We start from the raw sequence: 24,526 nt of genomic DNA on the forward strand, positions 1-24,526 counted from the left end.
AGAGAGCCGGGAGCCCTCCTCCGCGTGCCCCCAGGCCAGGAGCCCCCAGGTGGCTACCACCCCCCCCCACCCCCCCAGGTCCGCCCCTCTGAGCAGCTGCCCAGACCTGGGTTCTGACGTCTAGACAGATTGGCAGGAGGCTGAAATAACACCGTGAACTCAGCAGGAGGGACCAAAAGGCTGCATTAGTAACCTGGCTGGCTTCAGCTTCTCCCCCCGAGCAGCCGCCTCAAGCCTGGCGCAATGCCGTTTATTTTCCTTCCGCGGAGAGCCTGGTCCAAAATGAGTCTCTGGCCCAGCTCCCTTCCCAGAAGCTGCCTGTAGGTGGCGCCGCGGAGCCCTGCTTTAATTGCATTATATAATATAACCTGTTTACTAAATCATGTAATCAGTCGCTTTAGGATTTACAGCTTCGGATGTGTACAGAGGATTGGACTTTGAGTCAAATTTAAAAACAAATAAGAACGAGAGGCAGCTGTTGCTGATAGTGTGATATTCATCTTTTGGAAACAAATTCACCCCACTGCTATAAATTATGCCTGGAAAAAAAAAAGTGTTGGTGGTGGGAAGGAGTTGGCTACGGCTCCTCTGCTGGCAACTCAGAGCGATGAATCTTGAAATAACGGTGTCAACCTGTCACTGATTTCATGTGACTCTGTGGATTTATCTAAAGAAACGCAGGCGTGTGCGTGCGTGAGCGTGCACACACACACACACACACACACGCACACCAGGTCTCTTCCCAAAAGCCAGTAAGGGTTAGAAACCACAGCTGAGAGCTGAGCGGCTAAAGGAACTCGATGGTCTCCGAGCCTTGGTGCATGGAGTCAGTATAGCAGTGACAAGGGCAAGGCCAGTGTGGGGATGGAGGGGAGGATGGAGGTGAGAGAGAGGGTGCACCTGTGGGTGGGGAGCTTCAAAATGTGAGGCGGTCTGGTGGAAGTGTTTCAAAGTGAGGGAGAAGTGAAGGGTCCTGTGGAATGGGGAAGGGCCAGCCCCCCAGGAGCCACGCCCTCACAGCACAGCAAGCGCTGGACCTGGGCCTTTTCACCCCAAGTGTTCTGGGAGCTGGGTGGATGCTCAGGGCCTGAGGTGACCGGAATGCCGTGGCCTAGCGGATGCTGCTACCCCACCCCATCTTTCTGACCTCGGGGTGTTGGGGGCAAAGAGAATCCTCTAGTCTGAAAAGACCAGGCTCACAGTAGGGGCGTGGGAGCCAGGAGGGTAACTGTGTCTACAGTGAAGGAAGGACGGCGGGGAAGAGCTGAGCAGGATTTGCAATCAGGATCAGACCCCCGGCTCACTCGCTGTGCTGCAGGCTGGCTGGCTAAGAGGTCACACCTCCCGCATTACCCGGGTTCCGGGGGCCACTGCACCAGGCACAGAGCCCAAGTCCTGGCAGAACGTCCCAGTCAGAAGGGCCACTTCCCTGGTGCCCCTCCGGTTCCTGCTTGGAACTCTCAGCGGGAAATAATTCTCTGCTGACTTGAGAAGCAGCAGAGATGACAACCAAGACAGTAGGCAGCTCAGGCCCCTTGGCCACCCACAGCCCTCTGCTCTGATTGTGCTTCACTACTTTTCTGGGAAGCCCACTTGGGAGGTGGTCCAGGTCACGCCCTCTCGTGATGGCACTGGTCTCTAGGAAACAGAGGAGCCAGCAGGGGCCAGCATGAGTTTGACCAGCTCTGCCGGCTTCCGCCTCCCTGCGAGATGGGAAATCGCCCTCTCTCCCCACCTCTCTCTCCTCCTTCAGCCCTGAGCCACCATGTGGTCTTTGGAAGGGGTAGGAGCCAGACTGTGAACCGTCCCAGCAGCGAGGCCCCCCCCTCCCCTTCCCCATGCCCAAGGCCATTTTACTCTTTGCTCTGTATCTGGAATAACAATATATCCCCCGTGGGGGCGGGGCAACGGGGTCATTTATGCACACATGGACCTGGGGATGAGCTCACTGGGAGACCCAGTTCTGGGAGGAAGGGGATTATACTCCACCTTGGATCCCAGTGTGTCCACAGTGTAGTGGGGGGGGGGCTTCATGGTGACATTCCCTGCGTGGGCTGGAGCTGTTGGGAATCTCAGACCCATGTCAGTCACCCTCCACACCCCTGACCGGGTTTCCCAGGGAGGAGCCCCATCCTGGCCCACTGCCTCTGATTCATGGGGGCCCCCGCCACATCAGGGCCCAGAGTCAGGGCTGTAACTTTCTCTCCTTTACTTCCCCAGTGCAGCTCGTTTTCACTTTGGCTTCAAAAAAATAATGAACCAGGGTCAGAGTTAGGAGAGCAGCCCTCGCTCTGGCCCTGGCATCTCTCCTGCCTGCTCTCGCTTCTCACACGAGGACCAGAAGGTGACAGAGTCCCCCGCTTTCCTCCCTGCCTTGGCTGTCACACCTCTTCTGGCTTCAAAAAGCCGCTGATATATTTTACAAACTGAAACAGCAATTTAATTCCCCCTGATAGCGGCAATTGTCCATTAGATCTTCCTACCGAGGAGCTTAACAATAATTCCTTTCATCTGACTGCTTGCTTCTTGATCTGAGAATCAATCCCATAAATAGTAGGCAGAGTGTTCACGTTACTCGCCCCCTCCAGCTTTTAGCATTCTGATGAAGATTCTCATCTCCTCTTCAAGCACTTTACAACTTGGCAATTTTTCCCCCTTTGGTTCCTTTAAACAAAATAAAACAAAAAAAAAGCAGAAAGGGAGAAAAAAAAAGCATGCTAGCTATAAGGGTAAGCACAGCCCTGCATTCTTCTCACAGAGAAGTGGTTTGCAGCCTCTCCTGCTGGGAGGCAGGGGGATGACAGCAATGACCTCTAATGGTCGCCTCCAATCTGCCTTAAGGCAGGTGCTCCTCTGCCCCAGAGGCACCATCAGTCTGGTCCTAAATTTCACACTCACCCACCGTTGTGGGTCCTCCCTTTCCAGGAGCCCCCTCCCCTGTCACTGCATCCCAAGAATGGGGGTCTCGAGGCCATCACTGGTTCCAGTCACTGAAGCCTCTCCCCACACCCTTGACCAGCTTCCCGCCCATCCCTCAGGCAACTCTCGAACCTGGAGATAGGATTCTGCCCTCTCTTTGTCATCTCCAGCCCCCTTCATCTCTATCCAAACAGCATGAGTGGGAGAGGTGGGGAGGAACAGAGAAAGGAGAGAGCTTGAGGCCTTTCATTCAAATATTTTTCTTCTCTTTCAAACATCCAGGCAGCCCTAGTGGTCCGGGGCAGAGGAGGGCCCTGCAGCTCTGCCGTGGGAGTGGTGCAGGTGGATTGCCAGGACAGCTGGGAGTCCCGGGCTTCTCCCCTGGCGCCCCGTCACGTGCTCCTTGTCTACACACATGTGTAGAGAAACAAATCTAAAAATGAACCCAGGGACTGAAATCCCCCTCGACCAACCTGATGCCCAGGTTTATTATTATTTGTCGAGAGCTGACGGCAACCGAGCTGAGAAAACAACTTGGGCTGGGTCCCTGAGGCAGACAAACAGCTCAGAGACAGACAGAGACAGTACAAACAGCTCAGACGCTGGGGACCCCAGTTGGAAGGAGAGCTTCTGCTTCTGCTGCCCCACCTGCCTGCTCCCTCCCATCAGTCTTTCTCTTCTCGGAGGCAGTTGCCTTGGAGGCTGCCACACCCTGGGCACCAGGAAGAGGAAGGAGAGCAGGAGAAGTGAGGGACCAAGAAGGGGAGGGAGGGGTCTGGGTCGGGGGGAGTCCACAGAGGTAAGGGACCCTGGTGCCTATCGAGTGTGTCACCCGCAATGCTCTCAGATTCTCCTGGAAGCAGAGGATGCTAAAAGGGTCAGCCAGGCCCCTTTTTTCTCTGAGAAGGACTGCACCACGTCCTCTGGCTGGATGATATCTGGTTCCATTTTTTTAAATTGCCTCCAGAAAAAAAAAAAAAAAAAGGTCAAGAATCAGGGCTGTGGAAGCAAGTGGCCCTTTGGGCTCAGTTTATCATTGAAAAGCCACTCATCCCTGATACTTCCTGACTCAGCCAACAGCTGTCCTCCCCCTGGGCCCCTGTGGGGACCCAGGTGAGCTCGTGAGAAAAAGGTGGGGGGGGGCTTCCCTAGTGGCGCAGTGGTTGAGAGTCCGCCTGCCGATGCAGGGAACGCGGGTTCGTGCCCCGGTCCGGGAAGATCCCACATGCCGCGGAGCGGCTGGGCCCGTGAGCCAGGGCCGCTGAGCCTGCGCGTCCGGAGCCTGTGCTCCGCAACGGGAGAGGCCACAGCAGTGAGAGGCCCATGTACCGCAAAAAAAAAAAAAAAAAAGGTAGGGGGACCAGGTAGAGTCCACAGTAATGAGGTCAACTTGTGGGACGAAAGGACGCCAGCTGGGCTGCTTCAACCCTTGGTCCTCACTGCTGTTTGGAACGAGAGCAGGTACACTGGCTCCATGTTCCTGATCCCTTGGAAAGGCAGCCCCGGTGGGGAGGGGGAGAAGGGGAGGATGGAGGCTGCCACTGAGAGGTGGTGACGCAGGGCAGCGAGTCCGTTCGTGGGCTTCGCCACCCAAGCCCCCGCTGAGCAGGCAAGCCCTGTCTACCTCCTGAGAAACGTTTCCTCCACGCCTCTTACTCTGCTTCTCTGCTGGCAAGGCCCTGTGTATTACACTACTGCACCCTGTCCTTCATCAAAACTTTGCTCAGAAGCCTACTCCACGAAGCCTTCTTTACTTTCCACTCCTGGACCGTGCTCTCACCGGGAGCCCTGCCGCTGGGCAGAAGGAGGGCACGTAGCATGACTTAGCACGACGCGTGTTTCTACGTTATGGAAAAACTACTTCCCAGCCACGTCCCATCTTGCCCGTTGAACCCCCTGCTCCCCAGCAGACAAGATCATGGCTTTGCCTTGCATTTCATTCTGGGGGAAGAAAGTCTGTGCAATATGATTTCACAAGGTCTACCTCCTTACAGAGCCTGGATATATATACAATTACAATTAAATTTCTTTGGTTTACTGTTAAAATATCAAACAAACAAATCTGGGACAGATAAATCTTTAAGCCCCAGCAATCATTACACCTCAGTGAGAATGAGTTTGTCTCCCTGGAGCCAGTTTTGCTCAGGGCGAGATGATACCCAGAATTATTAACGACTACCATTTACCATGCCCTCACCGTGCACCGGGCATTATCTAAGCTTCTTTCACAGACAACCATATGGTGTAGGTGTGATTGTTGTCTCCTTTCCAGGATGCGAACACTGAGGCTTGGAGAAACTGAGAGTTTCCAAATGTGACGCACGGCCTCATTTCAGAGTCTAAACGGTTAACCTAGAGGTCTTGGGGCGGAGGTGGGGAACACCAGCGGAGTGGCAGAGCCCTGGAGATGGAGCAGGAGAAAGACAAGGCTGACTGTGGAAATACTACCATCTGCAGTCAGGACACCCAACATGGGCTGCCCTTCACTTCTTTTTTTTTTTTTAATATTTATTTATTTGGTTGCGCCGGGTCCCGGTTGAGTCTCGCTGGCCCCCCAGTTGCGGCCCGTGGGCTCCTCAGCTGTGGCATTCGAACTCCCAGTTGCAGCATGCATGTGGGATCCAGCCCTTCGACCAGGGATCGATCCCGGCCCCCCCCACCCCGCACTGGGAGCGTGGAGTCCCAAGCACTGCGCCACCAGGGAAGTCCCTTCCCTTCACTTCTACATGCCCCGAATTTCCAAGAGTCGCATGGTATCGACACACCTAAATGTCCCCCATTTGCCAAATGTGGGCTTTTGTACCTCACTAACAAGCACGCACTTTGTGTCTGCAGATGGTGAGGCCTCCTAACAGCAACCGTTCATTTCCTTCAGCCCTGTCTTCTTTGGACAGCAGGGTGTGTGCAAATTTATTTAAATACTGTATTGCATTTGCTCTTATTATTGCATAAGAATGAGCGCAAGATGGAAAACAAAGTGCTGATAGCAGCGATAAGAAGTCAGGGCCTCATAAACTCGATGCAACCAAGACAGAGATGCTTCCATCATCTCTGAGAGAGGCGGGTCTGAGCTTCCATCGTGGACTCACTGGACTGTGGGTTCAATTATGAAGGGAAAGAACAAAATTCGAGAACGAACGTGAAATGATGGAACACATGGTTGAAGACTGCATGTAAAAGGCAGTGTGTAATGGGGAATTTGATCAAGTGTCTCAGCTGTGGGAGCACAACGCTGGAGCTGGAGCTGGGTGGAGGCGGGGCTGTCTGTGCCCTGACACCACACCCCGCAGGCAGCTCGGGGCCAGGGCTCTGACTCACACTGGCTGGGATTCAGGCAGTGTCTTCTTCCCGAGCTGCGGCCCAGGTGGGGCGGGGCGGGGTGGAAGGGGGCATGCAGTCAGCCGGCTCCCTATGACTGTCTCTGCTTGGCCTTTTCTCCCCACCCCACCCATGGTTTTCCGGGGACCACCCACAGCTGAAAAGAAGTCCCTGTTCTGGAGAGAAATACGCCGTGACTCACAGGTTAAGGGGCACCTGGCTCTTTCTTTGGAAAGCCTGTCCAATTGGGCAGTACTGGCTTTTTTTCAGGTTGCGGGCACCCCATTCTCAGGGAACATCCAGCCCTTGTCATATCTACCTGGGTCCTGACTTTAACCCCCTGCAGAAGCCCTTTCCTGCAAAGCTTCTTTTCAGCGTCGCTTCCTTCCTCTCTCATTCCAGAGGTTCCAGGCAGCATTCTGAAAGGGTGACCAGTAAAGACACCTTCGCAGGCCAGCAGTGGGGTTTTTACCCACACCCTCTGAAGCAGGAAGCAATTAAACAGAAGTGCAGAGGACCAGAGCTGTGTTCTACCTCCCACTGGCTCCTGGCTGTCCCCTGCCAAGCTCTATCCCCTTCAACCTCCAGCCTTGGAAAAGGGTCTATAGTTCTCGGGTTTCTAACAGGGAAAACCTAGTCATATGCTGGCCCTTTCCACTGCACTGTTTCAGATTAGCAGCAGAATCTCTGAGTACTAGCAGCTTGTCTGAAAATTATAACGCGCATCAAACCTCAATTCTGCCCTTTGCAATGATAACCCATTCCCTATCATTGGGGTCTCAGTGGAAAGAAAGAGTCCTGCCTTCAGTACAGAATCTTTGTGGACTTGAAGTTCAAGATTGTGCCTCTACTTGTGCCAGTAAGACAGACCGACCCCAACTCTCACGGCAGGACAAGGACAGGAGGGGGGTGCAGTGGGGAGGAGACAATTTCACACAGTGGACTCTGGCCCTGGGGGACCAATGAGGGTGCTCTGACTTAGAACAGAGAATGACCTTCTGGGATCTGAGCACTTGTTGATCTGGGTCTTCCAGTATCTGGCCGGTTCAGGGAGAAGGAGTGCAGCATCTCAACGCCCAGATCTAGAGATTCTGTCCAGAGCAGATTGATCTGGGTAGGCAGGGGAGCTGCATATGAGGCATCTGCTCCCAGAGCCCATCTCTGGGGAGGGGAGGAAGAATAAATGGGAATTCTCGTCCAAGATGCCTCCCCAAGGGCACGGGTGGTCCCAGGCTGAGGCAGATCCCTGCTAACAGCAGGCCTCTCTGATCTCTTTTTTAGAACCTGGCTGTCTCAGGTCACAGCATCTGCTCTGCAGCATTGGGAAGAGAAGTCTGCTGTCTCTTTGTTCTGGAATTCATAAAAGTGGGAAAAAGGATCTCACCTAATGAGGCCCTTGCCATGGCGAGGGATCATTTCATGGAACAGGAGCTGTGTGTGCAGGTGAGCTGAGACTGTGGAGAGTAGAGGAGATGGGCAGAGGGAGATGAAGAGGGAAGAAGGCCCATGTAAGAATGATCTGGAAGGTCAAGGAGAGAGGTCCCCAAGGGGGACATTCAGGGGATGCTGAAGAAATTTGAGGTTTCAGGGAACTCTCTTGGGAGGCTGGCCGCTACGGCTGCCCTACAGCTCGACCTCAGCTTTCCCCTCACTCCTCCTTCTTAGCTTCTTCCCCAAGCCCAGGAGCAGTGTTGGACCCAAGGCTCCAGAGCAGACTCTCCAGAGCGGATTGACGGAGGGCTGGCAGAGCAGTGACGGGTCTGACTGCTGCCCCGTACAGAGCAGAGATCCCATCCAAGTACACGCAGCAAGTTGAGCCGGCGTCCTAACCAGAACCCAACAGTCATTTACTGAGCACCTACTACGTGCCAGGCTCTGCGCTGGGCAGTGGACGTTCCAGAAGAAGAAAACAGAGACAACTGAGTGGGATAAATAAAGATATGAAATGAAGCAAGATAGGTGACTTCAGATTTAAAGGGATCCCAAGGGCAAAGGAAGAGAAATAAAAAAAGGATCAAACAGAATCTCAAGCCTCAGCACGTAGTGGTGAAATTTCAGAACTTTAAAAAGAAAAGAAAGCTAAAAGTAGATTCTCACTGCAAGACTGGAAATAAGAAGGTGGTGGAGCAGCGCCGTCAAGATCTATGAGAAAAAGGTGTTGAACTTGGGACCTGATCTGTGTTCTATCAGTCAAGCTCGAAGACAAGATAAAGTCCGTTCTGGACACGTGAAGACTCAGAGTTTACTTCCCTCCCATCAATATAAAAATAACTAGAGGTGGTATTCCAGCAAACCAAAGAAGTTGGAGGAAGAAGACAACAGAAAACAAGATAGAGCAGCAGCCCAATGGGAGGGAATGAGGGGTGGCTGTCAACGTGGGGGCCCGGGAGATTCCAGGCAGCAGTCAAGTGGTGATGACAGGATTCCATTCCCTTTTCTGTGGTCAAATCATACGATGTAGTTCTGTGGCTGAATAACATTTCCACCTTATAATCAACCTAGAGTCAGAATGCGGAGGTAACCACAGTTATTTAACAGAACATGAATCTTCTAAATCTTAACATAAAGGTAGCACACAGACGATTATACTAAATAGTATAACACTATGTACTATGTAATATATATGCATTGTATTATATATAATACTATAGACTAAAAATAAATAATATCAAACATAGTGTGATCAAACGAATACAAATTGGAAGGAGAAGAACGCGTGCTCATCTCCCCAGCTTCCACAGGGGGGAGTTCCTAAATAAATACATTAAGAAAGAGGGACTGAGGGACTTCCCTGGCGGTCCAGTGGTTAAGACTCTGTGCTTCCACTGCACAGGGCGAGGGTTCGATCCCTGGACGGGGAACTAAGATCCCATGTGCCGTGTAGAGCAGCCAAAACAAATTAATAAATAAAATAAAATATCTTAAAAAAAAGAAGGACTGACGCATATTATAGGACATAATAAGCGGCCACAAAATCAGCTAAATCAGAAACTGCTCGTCAGGGGTTAACTTTGGATGGTGAACCTAGTGGGTAGAGGTGTGGGAAAGAAGGGAGGCTTTTTAGAATACTATGCAGCAGTCAAAAATAACGGAGTAGATCTATTTATTTTGACCTGGAAAACTCTCCATTATATAGCCTAGGTTAACAAAGCAAGTTTTTAGAACAGTATTGAAAACATAATATTTAACTGTGTTTAACTAAACACCCAAACCAATAAGATGCAGTCCCTGTCCTCAAGGAACCTGCCTGCAGCCCCTCTCTGTGGCCTCTGCCCTACACCAAGCAGCCTGCTTCTGGATCGTCTCCCTCGCTCAGATTATTGCAAGATGCAGATCTCTTTCTGTCCTAGGGAAGAGCTGTTTTCTGTATGTTTCAAGTCACGAATGCATGTTCTTGACTGCAAGTCATCAGTCCAAAGACTGGCCTGGATGAAGCTACCCAGGAGAGGAAAGCTTCACACACAAGTAACCGGTGGAGGGAAAGCCAAGTGGGGAAGGAAAATCTGAAAGTTACAGATGCCGAGGCTAAAAGGCACTTCACAGAGCTCTGGTCTACCTCCCTCACTCACAGATAAGCATACATGGGGCCTGATGGAAGGTCGCGCCTTTGAATTAGCGCCCAGAAGAGGGAGAGCTGGGCTTGCTATGAGCCAGAGGCAGGAAGGGAGCCTGTGAGATGCTGGAGTAGAGGCCTGATGCCAGGGCCCCGCAGAGAAGCCCACCGAGAGGTGGCAGGGGTGTGTAGGGCTGGGGTCCACTTCAGGAGCTGCTCAGGGAGCAGATGGCTTGGACTGGATCATCCTTCCTTAGTGTCCACGGAAGCTGGGAAGAAGCAGCTTCACTGTGGGCAGGAGGGAGCACACTGGGGAGGGGCTGGGAGCGGAGCTGAGGTTTTCTGAGCGTCCACCAGGTGCCAGACTCACGTGAGGTACCATCCGGCAGTTACAGCCTTTCACCCTCACACAAGCCCTGTGAGGTAAACGTGATTATCCCAGTTACATCAAGACAGTGACGGTTAGAAAACTTAAGTCATGTCACTTGCCCCAAATCCCACAGCCAGCAAATGGCAGAGCTAGAATCTGAGTCTGGGCTGGTCTGTTCCAAAGTCCCTGCTTGAGGAATCAGAGGGCGTCGATAAATATATGGTAACCAATTGATGAGAGAAGTGTCTTTCCCAAACCGGGATACAGCTAATCATTTTTCCTTCCAGAATCCTGCGTATGGACTCAGCCCCTCTACCCAATTCAAGAATATCCAAGCACATCTGCTGGTTCTGGGGGACTAGGGTTTACTGGCCCAACAGGACCCTGAAACTGCCCACCTCGGAGGGGAACAGGATTGGGGCTCGACTTCTCCCAGCTCTGAGCCCTGACGTTGCCTCCGAGGACACGGAGCCTGCTGTGTCGGGCGTGGAGGGAGGTGGGCTGGGACGGACCACGAGCACAGTGGGGAGGAGAGAAGCCGGAAGCCTGGATCCTTGGTCTCTGGTGCTCAGCTCTGTCCCTGCTCTCCGCCAACCCCAAGGGCACCCTCATCGCTCTCGCCCCCCCTCAGATGCTGGCCCTACTCCCCCCACATCTCCCTAGGCACCTCCACCCCCATTGAGCATTGACTTCAGGGGGGAGGCAGGCAGGCCCAGGAGAGTATGTATGTCAGTTAGGGGTTGTCGTTGACACGTGGAGATCATTAACGAGGCTTATTTTTAAATTGTAATTGCAAAATGTAAATGCTCCCCAAACTGATGTGTAATTGCTACCCACTCCACCCCAGCCTTTCCCCTCTGGTGCCAGCTTTGCAAGGAGAGAATTAGAAAATAAAAAGGGGGTGGATTATGTAAGCAAAATGATTTTAAAAAAAGAGAGCGAGAGAGCTAAGAATTTAAGTGAGACAGCTGGCGGCTCCCTGATTGCCACACTTCCAGCTTAGCTGCAAAAATTGTGCTTGTCGATTGTACCCACCCAAGCAACAGTGTCAACTGTACTGAGTCCCCAGAACAGAACAGACTGGCACTCCCTTGGCAAGATGGCTCAGTGGTGTGTGTGTGTGTGTGTGTGTGTGTGTGTGTGTGTGTGTGTGTGTGTGTGTGTGTGTGTGTGTGTGTGTGTGTGTGTGTGTGTTCGGGAGTGAGGGGGAAGATCAGGGTGATGTTTGAGGTTGCCTCCATCTCGTCCATAGAAGTCTTCCATTCTATGGAAAGACACAACCCACAGCAGGACTTAGCAGTCCGTCAACCCACGTCCATCCTTCCCCAGATTCTATGTATTCTCCTCCACGTAGGGAGGGCCGGCGGAACCTCCATTCTCCCGGGCATCTAGACTCCAGCATCCTGGAGAGAAACAGGACTCTGCCTATTGAACTACCTCTGGAATAGGTACTTTAGCAGGAGGAAGCTCTTGCCAGGCCCAGAGAAATAACTGGACTTGGGCAACAACACCCATCCATCCACGCTGGTTCACCAGGAATCTCTAACCCTTAACCTCCTTTTTCTCTTTTACCGTCCGCCCCATCTCCGCCAAGCCCTCACCACAGCCACTGTCTGCAGTGAATTCCTTTCCACATCACTGGGTGCACAGGCTCTGAAGATTGTTGAAAAGACTGTCCCCGCAGTGGGCATCACTCAACCCACACTTGGGGGGAAGCCCTGACCCCTGGGATATGCCCTCTTCTCTGGCTTTCACCTCTAGGAGGCCCAGCGTGCTCCCCACCCCGTAACACACCTAAAACAGAGCTCCCCAAACAGCCAGAGGGCACAGGAAGCAGATGGCCAGGTCTGGCCAGATCTGCCACTGTCAGACAGGCGGTCCTCTTCAATAGCCATGGCTTTTCGAACTACCTGCCTCTCTCCCTCTCCGTCTCTCGAGAGAAACCAGCTTTTGTGAGGAATTTGGCAATGATTACTGTCCCCCCAGAACGAAAACCGAGGAGCTAGAAGGTCATGGTGGCCCTAAGACATCAGGGAAACTTACAAAATCCCGGGCAGGGTCCTTTGGAGCTGGGGCCCCATCTCACCATAACAGATCCAGCCCTTATCATGGTATACTGGAGAGAAAAAAGGCTTGTTTTTGGATAACTGGATTTCTAATCCCTGCCTATACTGATACTTAGGTCTGTGAGATCATGAAGTTACTTAAGGGGATTTAAAAAACCCTATCTGATAAGAGGATTAAGTGAGATTCTCTATTCAAAATGCTTTATACGCTCTAAGGAAGTATTTCTCATAGCTCATCACACACACTTGGGATACAGTTTCTTCCGTGTTCATGAAAAACACTTGGGGTACAGATTCTCGGTCTAAACCCGGACTCACAAATCAGGATCTCTGGTGTGAGGTCCAGGAACTGAGTTTTTCACAAACACCCCCCGGTGATAACACTCGCTCCAGAGGGTTGTACAAGTGTTACCCTCGTCGTCGTACACGCAAGCAGCAGCCCGTCCATCTGTAGCAACAGCAGTTTATCGTTCATGGAATATGTAGAAGAAAAGAGAGGTATACAGGGACGAGGCATAGCCCTCACCCCATCCTCCAGGAGCCGAGCAGAAACAATACAGTGCTGTGGTTTCTGAGGTCGTGTGTGTGTGTGCTGTCAGCTAATGCTATGGGCTGGTTCTCGAGGTCTTCGGAAGAAAAGATCATCTGCCTGGAGGGTTTAACTTTGTGTTAAAGGACGGAGAAACGTTTCTTACTGTTCGGGCGATCCCGGTGGCCTCTGGGAGGGCCCTCAGGAGACTCACTCCCCTCTTCTCACTTCCAGCTGGGCCAGCAATTCTTCCTTGTTGGCTGGAGCCAGTGCACCTGGGAGAAAGGGCAGAGCAGCGCTCAGGAGGGGAGGCTCGAGGCGCAGGGAGCGAGGGGACACGCTCTGTGCCCCACTTCTCCCAGGTTGGCGGTAAAGGATACTCTTGTGCTCTACAGGACTCCTACCACGCCCCTCTCCTCACTGGCTGCTCAGACCCACCGGAACTGTGTTAGAGCCCAACCCTTGTCTCGGCGGGAAGTGCCCTGTGGTCGCCGTCTGGTCTCCTGGCACCAGGCACACAGGCAGCTCCCTCTCCCGCAAGGGCGGGCAGGTCCCTGAGTGATCCTGGGTCCCGGGAAGCCACAGCTGGCTTCTTGCTTTAAAGTGCAGGGAACTCAGAGAAAGGGCAGCAGTTACCACCTGCTCAGGTGTGTGGATGAGTTTCAGATGCTTTCCCAGGGGTGAGGGAGGCTTCGGCTGGGAGTCCGGACGCTGATGGGGTGCGGGGAGGGAGGAACAGTCAGGAGGGTGGTGGACCCAAAGCCGTGAAAAACAGCCTTGGCCTAAAGGGGGCTTCAGCTGCAGGACTTAACTATTTACTTTTAGATTAAAGGGGATTCATTTTGTTTCTCAATATTTGAAATGGACCAAGGTAACCAGAAGTGAGGTTGGTGGTCAGCGCCGGCATAAGGCCTGGCCTGACACTTCCCAAACGTCAATTTCTCCTTCTGGATCGAGTTGCTAATTTGACTCCAATGAGGCTGTGCTTGGGGCCAGGATGATGGGGTCGTGGGATGGGGGTGGAGGGGGGCTGCTGATACCTGGGTTGCGTTTTCAGGGCTGCCTCAGGGAGCACCTCCAGCCCAGAGCCCCAGCCCTACAACCAGAGGTAAATGCATCTTCAACATCCACAATTCCTTCCTAGTTAACACCATCTTAGTCTCCCTGTAAAAACAACTCGCACCTCAGTAAAGAATGTAATTAGTGGCACGGCAACAGGAGGAGCTAAACAGTGGCCAGGCTGGGAGCTGCAGTGGGAAATGGAAATTCAGACATTTGCTCGAACAAGACTTTCCCGCTTCCCAGGCGCACACACCTGCACTGCTAGGAGGCGAAGGTGGCAGAGACATAGCATCCAGGATCCTGAGGGGTGTACGAATTCCTGGCCACAGGGCAGAGGAAGTGGGGGAGCCCGGAGATGGGATGAGCTGAGAGGGGCTCCAAGAGCAGGCAGGGCAGTTCATGAATTTCCATGAACAAAATCTCTCTAGGTTGAAACAAAACCCCCTTCGCCACCCTGGGCCCAGGTTCCTCCCAAGAGGAGATGACGGATATGAGACACATACAAAGCGGCAGGAGGCTCAGGCCCCCCTGGCCACTGCCCGGAGAGGATGCTGTGAGCACAAGGTACTCCCGCAACAGCCTGTTCCTTCTCCACTGGCCTTGCCTGTGACTTCTGTGAGTGCCTCCCAGTACTCTGCCCGCCCCAGGCAGCAAACCTGAGGGACGAGTCCGCATCCTCCCTCCCCGAGCCCACCTCACTCCCTCCCCCATCACTTCCCCACTTCCCACGCTTTCCAGTCCAGTCCAGACGGAAGGTGGTCTTCCGCCTTTCCGCTCCCTGGGACACACCTAGAGAGGGCCCTCATCCCTGGCGACGCCAGCCAAGCCACCCCAGCTTGTTAGCCGCCCCCGGACTGAGCTTCCCAGTCACCCGGCTTCACCCTGCATCCACCCAGGGCCTCCTGCGTGCCAGACAGTGCCCGGGATAGGTGCACGGCTGTGTCACCCCCTACTGCAGAATTTTCAGGGACTCCCTCCTTACAGGCACCTACGGGTGTTCAGTCTGACCTGGCACCGCCCTAACTGCCTTCAGGGCACAGCTTCTACCCTTTACCCATAGGCTCTCTTCCCTCCATCCAGACGCAACCCCAGACCGGCCCCATAACCTCCCACTGCTCTCACTGCCACAATCCTACATTTCTACGAGGCAAGACCCTCACCATTCTTCAGGGTTCAACCTGAACATTCTGGCTTTTGCCTCTACAGCCAGACGTAATTTTACGTCCTTTGTGTTTCCAAGTAGCACGCTGTCTGTCATCCTGTGAAAGCTCTCGCCACGTTCTGTCTCATGCTATGGTTCTCTTACACGTCTCTCGTCTCTTTCCAAACTGGAGGTTCCTCTTGGGCAGAGTCCCTGTCTTCTATCTGCATCATTTTTTAGTTTACAAAGTACTTTCATACGTAATATCTTCTTTAACTCTTAAAACAATCTTTAGAGGGCGATGTTTCAATATAATAACTTAATTTTTATTACCTTTACAAAATAATATATGCTTATTGCACAAAATAAAGAAGAGGGAGAATTTTTTTTTTTTTTTTTTGGTCACGTGGTGTGGCTTGCTGGCTCTTAGTTCCCTGATGAGGGCTTGAACCCGGGCCCCGGCAGTGAAAGCACCGAGTCCTAACCACTGGACCGCCAGGGAATTCCCAGAAATGTTCAAGTTAGTTGTGATCCTACCATACAAAGATAACCATAGATAATATGCAAAGTAAAACTCTTCTTTCTTCAAAACAGTATCATTCTGTTTGCTCCGGAAGCAGCCTTTTATATTTAGCAACATACCATAAATACCTTTGCATATAAGGGAAATATACACTATAATCTTAGTGACTATGTGGCATTCCATTTACGGGCATACTACAGTTACAAATGTCTATTATTTGTTGTTTAGATGATTTCCAGTTTTTGCTGTTATAAACAAATAATGCCCATTCTTGTAGCTGAACTTTGCTCCAGACTTGATCATTGTTTTAGGATAAGTTTCTAGACGTGGCGTCGCCAAATCCAAAGGTCTATTCCTTTTAAAGAATTTTAACCGAGTACTTGCAGAAGGTCACACCGTTTCACGTCGCATCTGCAGTTTATGAGAGCTGGCTTTTTCCCTGCCAGGGAGTTGACCCCATTTTATCGAGGTTGATAACAAGGCTTAGGAAAGTCAAGCACCGGGCTTGCCTAAGAAAACAGCCAGCGAGCAGCACGTCTTCTGACTCCAGACATTTCGCTCTTCCAACGTCCCCACTTCTTCTTATATTTCTTACAATCCAAAGGGAGAGGCTGCAGTCTAAGTGCTAAGTAAATGCTGGGCTTCCCAAAGGATGAGGCAGAGGTGGTGTGCCCTCCGTTGTGGGGTGGGCCACTCCTGGGGCCTCTGCCGAGCCTCGTGTCCCGGGTGTCTGAGACTCATTTTGGCAGATGGCAGCTCTGTTCTTGGGTAGCTTTTTACTCTTCCCTCCTCCCTTCTTCTGAGCAGATGCAAAGGGCTTCAATTTAGACTCCATGTATTAAGAACCTACCATGTGCTGGGGCCTGGGCGTGCAAAGATGAAACACACACACACACAAGCTCTCCCTGCCTTTGAGGTGCTCACGGTCTAATGATAGGGACATAACGGTACCCTGTCACGTGTGACAACGCTGCTTCAGCTGTTGGCCCTACCACCCCTCCTCTGCCAAAGCCCACAGTGCCAGGGGCGGGGGGCCTGCTGTGTCCTGCAGCCCCTCCTTCTACCTGTGTCCTTTCTCGAGCTGAGGGGGCCGGAGCTCCCTCCCCATGACCTGCTGCAGTGCCTGCTGTTCTGTCTGTCTTTCTGCTCCAGCTGTGCCTCTGCCCCCTGCCCTCACCCTTAGACGGCACTGAGGAGTGCAGCCCCTAAGAGGGAAATCACACCCGTTTAGGGGAGAGAAGCCGACCCCCCCCCACCCCACTCAGAGACCAATAAATACGCAGTTAAGAGAGGAGGGACGGGTCCCGGCAACGCCAGCGTGCCCTGCGCAGGGCACTGCTGCAGGACTGCAATCTGCATACATTTCCCCTTTCCCAGAACTGACAACTGCCTGGTTCCCACCAGCCTGGAGAAAGCTCCAAGGCAGAAATATAGCCTGTAATCTCTTTCTGTCAAGGCCAGCTATTCCTCTGAGCATAACGAAGGCAACTCACAGGACAGAAGGCCCTGGGGAGAATGAAAGACAGTCTGGGCTGGGGGACAAGGAGACTGCCCACCGTCACGGCCACCTTCCCCCACGCTCGCCCGCCTTGCCCCGAGGAGGGTCCTGAATGCGCCTTTTTAGATCTTGCCAGAGAAAACCCAGCCCACTCTGTTTTGTGGCCATACAGAGTCTGGCAGGCAGCCTGTGACACCGCTGCCCTAATCTTGAGGCGGGGCTGGGGTCCAATTAACAAGCAGCTGGACAGGCAGGGAGGCAGACAGAGAGACAGGGAGAGAGATGGATGGGAAGACATGGGCCCTGTGTGACCGATGGCCCAGATGCTTCAGGGACAAAGGAGGAAGCAGGACCTTCATCTTGAAGATAAAGTCCCTCTGTCCCCACAAGATCCCCAAGAAATGGAATGTTCTCACCTCTGCTCTTTAGCTCTGATCAGGCCCTTCCCTGCCTCCTCAAGGTCATTTTACTGGGGCACCCTCTGACCCCTGACGGGTGGGCAGGCTTCCCTAGAGAACACCTCTGCCTGTTTAGCCAACCTGACTTACACTTTGCAGATGAATAGGACAGCACTGAGGAATGAGCTTCTGGAATCTCTGGCCAGAGGCCCAAACCAAAGGCCTTCCCCCTGTCCACTTTGGGGGAGTCGCCCCACCCTGGTATCCATCCCAGGAGCAAAAAGCACCAAAGTCTTTGTCCTCACTGGCCACAGAGCCTTGAAAGAGTTCATCCTCACTCTGGAGACCCTCCCAGGCCCTATTCTTGCATAAGTGCAGCCATGGATGTGTGGTTTGCCTCCCAGGACCCTCAGGCATTTCCCCAAGGATAGAGTCTCTTCCCACCTCCCTGCTGGGGTGGCTGGTTCCAGCTCTGCCACAGGTTTGCTCCGTGATGTTGCACAAAACCCTTCACCTCTGAATTCTGGTCCATTGCCATCATCATCAATCTTCGTCATTGCTGTCTGTAAAGCAAGAGGCCGGACCTGACAATGTGACCCTGTTCTCTGACTGTTCTTGATCAGCTAATTGAACTCAATTGTCCCAGCAAAAGCCTCAGATTTCACCAGAGCAATGAGACCCATCTCAAAGAGACCAGATTCCAATCCTCTAGGAAGAGAGGGACTCCTTGGAGGCTAAAATAGTTTACAGGCTTGTTTATACTGTTTCTCCCCTGCTCAAAAGTCTGTAATGACTTGCCAAGGCCTACGGAGACAAAATCCAAATTTCTTAGCCTCCTTTTTTGTCCTTCGTAATCAGCTTCAACCTAACTCTCTTACTGAATCCCCTGGTCTTTCAAACCTGAGCCTTTTCTCCAGCCGCGCTAGGCTGCCCTGTCTCACAACGCAGCCCACGCCATATCTGGGTCCTCTGCCCCCCTTGCTCAGGCCATCATGCCCCCCTGGTGGGCCTTGTGGCCCCGCTTCCTCTCTGCTACCCAGGTCCTAGCCAACCCTCAAGTCCTACCTTTCTCTGAGCTTCTGCGGCGGAATGAAGTCAAACCCTTGCTCCCCCATCCTAGGATTGGCCCTGAATCTTACTCAGTTCTGTGAACTTCTGCCTCCCGTGTTAGTCTAACTCTCCTCAAGGGCATCATAAGTGTGTGAGGACAAGACGGGTGTCTTCAATTTCTCTTATGCCTCCATATACACCGAGGTTAGTAGTGTACCCATGGAGATCATCGACAGGATCAGTCTTGTCACATGAAGGCAACCACTACTGGAAAATACTAAACCGGATCAGTGCTTGACCAGTTCAGCTAGGCTTTGCCTATTTAGTCATTATCACTCATTGGCAAAGGCATTACCATTCTCTATACTTCAGCGTGTCTCTGAATTGAAAGATTTGACCAAACCATGGGTTATTTCACATGCCTCTTACACTAATATTAATACGTGAATGTGGAAGACATAGTACAGGGGGAAAAACTTTGAAGTCAGACAACCCTGGATTCAAATCTTAGATCCCCTCTTCCTAGCTGTGTGACCACCCAACTCACAGGGTGTTTATAGGGATTTAGTGGTATTACATGAGACATATGATGTGCTCAGGGGATAATAAAGGACTCAGCACTGACACAGACAAAGCCTGTAATAAATGGTCACTATCATTGTTAAGACAATGACAGTGAGAATAGTTTGTTTAGATCTTGTTTGGCAAAATCATACTCATCCTTCAAGATTCAGCTCTGTAAAGTTTTCTCTCAATACTGCCCTACCCCACACAAGGCAAGTCATTCCCTCCTTTCTGCTCCCCTGATAACTGGGAACGTATCTCTTATAATAGGGGTCCCCTACCCCCAGGGCCTCGGACCGATACCGGTCCGCAGCCTGTTAGGAACCAAGCCACACAGCAGGAGGTGAGCGGCGGGCCAGCGAGCAAAGCTTCATCTGCCGCTGCCCATCACTCCCCATTGCTCCCCATAGCTCCCTGTCTCTCCCCGTCGCTCCTCCTCGCTCCCCGTCGCTCCCCCTCACTCCCTGTCGCTCCCCATTGCTCCCCATCGCTCCCCCTCGCTCCCCATCGCTCCCCCTCGCTCCCCATCGCTCCCCATGGCTCCCCATCGCTCCCCATGGCTCTCCATGGCTCCCCATCGCTCCCCATGGCTCCCCGTCGCTCCCCATCTCTCCCCCTCGCTCCCCGTCGCTCCCCATCGCTCCCCATCACTCCCCGTCACTCCCCGTCGCTCCCCATGGCTCCCCGTCACTCCCCATCGCTCCTCCTTGCTCCCCATGGCTCCCCATCGCTCCTCCTCGCTCCCCGTCGCTCCCCCTCACTCCCCGTCGCTCCCCATTGCTCCCCATCGCTCCCCCTCGTTCCCCATCACTCCCCATGGCTCCCCATCGCTCCCCATGGCTCTCCATGGCTCCCCATCACTCCCCATGGCTCCCCGTCACTCCCCGTCGCTCCCCATCTCTCCCCCTTGCTCCCCGTCGCTCCCCATGGCTCCCCATCGCTCCCCCTCGCTCCCCGTCACTCCCCGTCACTCCCCGTTGCTCCCCGTCGCTCCCCATGGCTCCCCATCGCTCCCCATGGCTCCCCATCGCTCCCCGTCGCTCCCCGTCGCTCCCCATCGCTCCCCATCACTCCCCACTGCTCCCATTACTGCCTGAACCATTCCCCCTGCACCCCAGTCCATGGAAAAATTGTCTTCCACGAAACCAGTCCCTGGTGACAAAAAGGCTGGGGACTGCTATCTTATAAGATGAAGTCCAAGGTTCTTAGCCATGAACTTCAGGCTGTATCTCACTAAATTACTATTATGTGTCCCTATAGGTGTCCCTCCCACTCAGCTCTGAGCTTCCTGAGCAAGGAGATCCTCACCTTTATGCTTCCAGCTGTGGCCGAGCATCAGGCTCCACGTGCGTTTATTAAATGAGAGAAATGAACAGATGAGCAGGAAGGCCAGGAGCAGTCAGGAGACCCGGGCAGAATCTGACAGGACACACGTTAAAGCCTGGTCATAGGGAATCCATCATGGAAAGCAAGTGCCCCTTGAAATTCAACCAAGACCAGCCCCCAATTTAAAGCTGCTTAACTTTTCCAGCTGGATTAGCTTCCTTGGGGAAGCCATCAGCCCCGTCAGAAGCCCTTTGAACATCTCTGCCAAGCCCTGCCTGTCCACCCCTCCTTCCCCTCAGCTGGGCTCAGTCCTTCTCCGGCTGCGCCCCGCCATTCCTCCCCCGGCGGTCAGACTCTCCAGCTTCGAAGCCCCTGCTCCCTCACCCGACCGGGCTGCTGCAAGACCCTGGGTTCTAGGACAGCCTTCCCAATCCAGAAGCAGGAGGTCAGTGCATCATGATACAAGCTAATCATTCTTTTTTGCCCCCAGGCAGAGTGAGCTACATGTTCCTCCTTTCCGTCTCCTCTGCCACGCCTCAGCTCAGCAACAGCCTCCTAATCAGTCTCCCTGAGGCCCACCCCATCCTCCACTCGGCTGCCACGGGATGTTTCTAGCAGCTCAGAGCATCCTATGCACAATTCTCTTAGCACTTATCCTGCGAAACTGTGATTATCTCTTTGCCTTCCCCACTAGATCAGATCATCCTAAACTGACTGTGTTTAGAGCTTAATGTGCATTTTATACATATTAGGTGTTCAATAAATATTGGTTGAAGAAAGGAGTAAATAAATGTATCCTTTCAGCAGAGGAGATGTGGAATGTATAGCACACAACATGCTAATGTCTCTTACAAAGAATTATATTGCCTGGTTTTTTATTTATCCTTGCCACAGCCTTATAAAGGAGGTGTTATTAGTCCTACTCCTTCTTCTTCTTCCTCTTTTTTTTTTTTTTTTTTTTTTTTAAATACTTTTTGGCCACACCGTGCAGCATTCGGGATCTTAGTTCCCCGACCAGGGATTGAACCCAAGCCTGCTGCCGTGGAAGCGTGAAGTCCCAACCACTGGACCACCAGGGAAGTCCCTAGTCCTACTTTTAAAAGGGGGAACTGAGGTTAGAAAAGCGAGTTGCCCAAAGTCACAAAGCTGGTTAAGGCGTGAAGTAAAAGGGCAGAGTTCAAGGGTGGCCTCCTCCGCTCCCCTGCCCACCTGCTTCCCAGCCAGGGAGGGGATACGAAGAGGCTGAGCTGCGTCTGCTCTGCCTCACTTGGGAAATAAACAAGAAGAATTCTTCTTCTCATCATTTGGTGAGTCAGTGACATTTCGTTTGACAAAGAATCTAGGAAAAGTCTCTCCTGGGACCAGTTTTGGGACTAGGCTGTGATAATATTGCTTTATTGAAAAAGGATGCTAGGAACTGAGCTCAGGATGGCCTTTTACATGGAGTAATTTATGCAGGAAATGAGAAACAATTTTTTTAAAGAAACATACGTTGATCTACACATGGTCACAAAGACAGAAGTGATGACAACACACACACACACACACACACACACACACACAACCCCAGAGACACTGTTACAGACAAGCAAAGGCATAAATTCCAGGTCTCGGTCACGACCATGGCCACACACCTCAGAAAACACCAAAAGATTGCTAGTGTGGTCAGTTCAGAGCCCTGTGTACACGCCCACTTGCAAAACAGCCTGATGGCTGTGACTTCCCCTCATGTCTTCCAGGGAAATTGCGATGTTCCCCCACACATGTAAATTTCAGTCATTAAGGAACGCACAGGAAGCATGACATTGAAGAGATTAATCTCTCCGTGCCTCCCTGCCCTTCTCAGGCCCTGTTCCCTCCCGCAGTGATCACACTGCGTCTGGAGAGGCTGCCAACCGGATGACCTGCACCCCAGGCACAAGTCCCCACTCCGGATTCACACCGCCTGCCTCACCGAGGTTTCAGTCATAACCAGCACCTGGAAGATGGCAAAGAGACCAGAACCAGGCCAGGAAATGAAACATCTGTAAAATTCTCATTCAGATGTCTCTCAGAAATAAATCTCAGATATGGCAAGGATGGGAAAGGGATTTTATTTAAAATATCTTCCTCGCTAGGCTGCCTGTGAAGGGCTGGGATTCAAAAGGATACCTGAAAGTCAGGAATTCCCCTCCAGCCATGGTGATTTTGACCCATGGCTGAGAGCTGAGAGCAACGTCCAGGATCCCTGTTCTTGTGGGATCAGCAACTGGGAAACTCAGAGAGGCCAGCAACCGCACTGGGAGCCAGGACACCTGGCTTCTGTCCATAACCCTCCTGTATGAGCTCAGGGTGTGACCCTGGGCACATCACCGCCTGGGCTTCAGTTCCTCTATCTGTAAAGTAAGAAGGTTAGGACTGGGTGGTCACTGCTGCTGTGGTCTCATTAGGAGACCCCTTGCTCGGCCTTGGCCAGGTGCTAATTAGACTTTGCACACCTCTATGTACGCACAATGGTTATACATCCCAAAGCACGTCTAGCCACAGCGGTTAACACTTTGCTTGAGCTTGACAGTAACTTTGTAAAGTTGGTAGTAGTGGAATCAACATACACATTTTACAGATGGAATAATCAAAACTGAGACTTCAAGTGTCTTGGTCAAGGTCACAAAAAGAATGAGTATTCATTTAGATTACATGAAATTCAAATCTTCCCTTGGACATTACTCCCTATTAAAAGGGGAAAAAATGTACAACGTACCTTGGAAAGGCTAAGTTTGCTCTGGAAAATATTTGTTTCTATTCCCTAGTTTGGACTTGTTAAGTATAATAATAACTGTGATTTCAAAGCTTCTGCTGCCTTTTTGCATGGCTTAGGGTAGAGGCCAAGGGCAGATGTTCTTTCATTTAGGAAAAGGATTTAAGGTCTTCTGGCTATTAAAGAGGAGGCCAGGCCTACTCTGGGAGGGGAAAGATGAAAGAAAAGGGAACTCAGTTGTTATCCACTCGTTCAACAAATGTTTATTGAGTGTCTGCTATGTGCCAGGAACTGTTCACAATTGTTAACAAAAAAGATAAAAATCTCAGCATTCAATGGGTTTACATTCTGGTCTGGGTGGAGATGGGAGCAGTGGACACACAATAACAAGATAGTAAGGAAAATATACAGGGTCAGATAATAAGGCCAAAGGAGAAAAGGTAAATGAAAGGGAGCAGAGTGTGAGGACTTGAAAGTTCCCCCGCTAACTTCCTGGCGAATCTAGGCCAGAGTCTTACGAAGATGGAGGAGCATAAAACTCAGAGCAGAAGGGAGAAGAAAGAAGGTGCTGGTTGGGAGAACAGGTGAAATGGTGGCAGGCCAGTCTGCGTAGGAGAAAACAGACAGCGAGAAATTCCTTCTGCGGGGATAGGAGAGGGATTTGAAGACCTTACCTCGTTATCTCCTGTGTCGAGTGTAACGTGTTCTGCTCCCTGTCCTAGAGCCACACCCCCCCTCTGGCATCTCCTGGGGCTGGGACCAGTGGCATTTGCCGTGGCCACAGAGTTTTAGGGGGCACCCCAAACATCAGTAATGGGGATGAAAACAGGACCTGTAACTGTGCCCAGACTAGACGGACCAGAATTCAATGAGAAAGGAAGAATCAGTAATACTGATCCTCCCAGCGTTTAAAGTGTTGATGTTTTGTTTATCATGCATTTTTGTCATTAATTTTCATGTCTAAAAAATATTGCATTATAATACTATTTCTCTTCATTGCTGAGTTTTGGGGCGCCCCCTTAAATGTCACGCCTGGGGTGAGGGGGCCTGGCGGGCCTGGCCACCACAGTAGTAAAAATGTACCCACGCAGCAGCTTTGTTATGGGGAAGAAAGAGAAGGGGCCGCACCCACGGGGGGAGAGCTGGGCAGGGAGGGCCAAGGAGGCCACACGCCCAGGATGGAGGGAGGAAGGGGGGCAGTTGCTCCCTGGCAGGACCCTGCAGAAGACAAGAGCAGGAGAACCGAAACAGCCTTCCTCTCTGGGACTCCTGGGAAGCTGGACCTTCTGCAACATGGGAGGAGATCTCCAGTTGTTCTTTAGGGATATTCACAGGAAAGGTGGGCTTGGGGACACATGGATGGTGGCAGATGGCTAACTGCTCCCTCTTCCAGCTCGGCAGCCAAGGGTCCACCGTGATAATTAAATCGAGAAGCCACCGGAGTCCATCCATCGGGAGTTCTGGGGGGCCCT

At 52.1% G+C, this 24,526-nt stretch overlaps 1 protein-coding gene across 2 annotated transcripts in view; it reads right to left on the reverse strand.

Moving 5' to 3' along the window:
* Nucleotides 1-24,526, reverse strand: part of PKNOX2 (PBX/knotted 1 homeobox 2) — a 256,499-nt gene that overhangs the window by 80,768 nt on the left and 151,205 nt on the right. Inside the window, exon 3 of one of the 2 annotated variants that reach the window (XM_082659916.1) lies at nt 12,922-13,030. The exons of the other annotated variant lie outside the window; for it this stretch is intronic. The gene's annotated coding sequence lies outside the window, so the exon portion shown is untranslated. The remainder of the gene's footprint in view (nt 1-12,921; nt 13,031-24,526) is intronic. 2 annotated transcript variants of the gene reach the window in all.

The sequence above is a fragment of the Grampus griseus genome (genome assembly GCF_964374135.1).
Source record: "Grampus griseus genome assembly, chromosome: 8".
In the NCBI taxonomy this organism is placed as follows: domain Eukaryota; kingdom Metazoa; phylum Chordata; class Mammalia; order Artiodactyla; family Delphinidae; genus Grampus; species Grampus griseus.